The following is a 1,476-nucleotide window of genomic DNA, read 5'->3' on the forward strand; positions in this document are numbered from 1 at the left end:
TATATGTTTGTGTGTATATTTGGATGTGTGTGTTTGTTTGTATGAGTGTGTGTTTATATGAGTGTGTTTGTCCGTAAGTGCGTTTGTAAATGTTTGTACGCATGTTTCCTTATTTGTATGTGTTTGTTTTGAGTATGTTTGTATGGATATTTACTTATGCGTGTATTTGTATGCATGTGTGTATGTTTGTTTTTGTGTGTGTTTATGTGTGTACATGTGTAATAATTTGTGTGTTTGTGTCATGCTGACACATGACACTAGTGAATATGGAATTAAAACTCTAAATTTCTACAAGTTCACTTTCATTTTATTTTATTTTATTGTAATGTTTTAAGAGAAACGATGATAAAAATTCGAGACTAAAACATGCGTAGCTGTGCCTGTATACTTTATGACAACAGTAATTACATAACAATTAGAGTAACTAAATCCGTAATTATCTCATAATTAAAACAAATATGTCACATAATCTATTAGTTGACAGTACAGTTTTTATAGCTTGGAAATTCCGTTGATAAAATATTGTGATGTAGAATCTGAAAATAAGAAATGGTTCACGAAAGAGAGGGTGAGAAAAGAGATAGTAAGAGAGGGAGAAAGAAAGGAGAAAATAAATGAGAGATAGGGGGAGAAAGAGGGGGAGAAAGAGATCATTGATAGTACATTTCTTTCGTTTTGTGAATGACTAACATTGAATTGTAATGAGACAGTCATTGTCGTCCATCATTATCAATTATCTTCCTCTTCCTATCATATATTTGCGTTCTTGATCACAATCTCAATCCATTCTGACATCTTTATTTACAAGAACATCGCCCTAAACAAGTATTGAACCCACAAACTCGATTACATTTCTCCAAACCACATCTCTCAAATGCCCACCCGTACACACACATACACACTTATGCCAACATTTAAAACCATCGGCGGCGGTGGATTTTGCATTTCATCATTTTGGGGTCGATAAATTAAGTATCAGTGAAACACTGGGGTCGATGTAATAGACTTGTCCCCTCGCCCACAATTTCAGGCCTATTGTCATCGGAGCATTGGGTTCAATACCACCCAACCTGAAAAAAATCTGAAAACCTCAGAAATACTTTACAATCTATTGCAAAATGCGGCATTACTTTGAACTGCCAGCATATTGCGTCAAGTACTGTCTGTCTGAGGTCCTTGTTGTGACTTGAGACACAGTACAAACCCCCCAGTTACACAATGTTGTCAATCAACAACTTCGCGATATTGTATACTGTGCGACGTCTATAATAATAATAATAATAATAATAATAAAATCGCAGTCAAAAGTGCAAAAGACAAAGAATGAAATGGGGAAATGATGTAAACAAAATAGTAATGGAACGCTGGGTGAGAAGTGAACCAAATAAAAGAGGCTTCATATTTCGAGTGAAAAGAATATAGGATGAAAAACGAGATTTTGAAGAATCCGCCCATCGACTCGGCGGAATTTGAACT

This window comes from Octopus bimaculoides, chromosome 6 (assembly GCF_001194135.2).
Source record: "Octopus bimaculoides isolate UCB-OBI-ISO-001 chromosome 6, ASM119413v2, whole genome shotgun sequence".
In the NCBI taxonomy this organism is placed as follows: domain Eukaryota; kingdom Metazoa; phylum Mollusca; class Cephalopoda; order Octopoda; family Octopodidae; genus Octopus; species Octopus bimaculoides.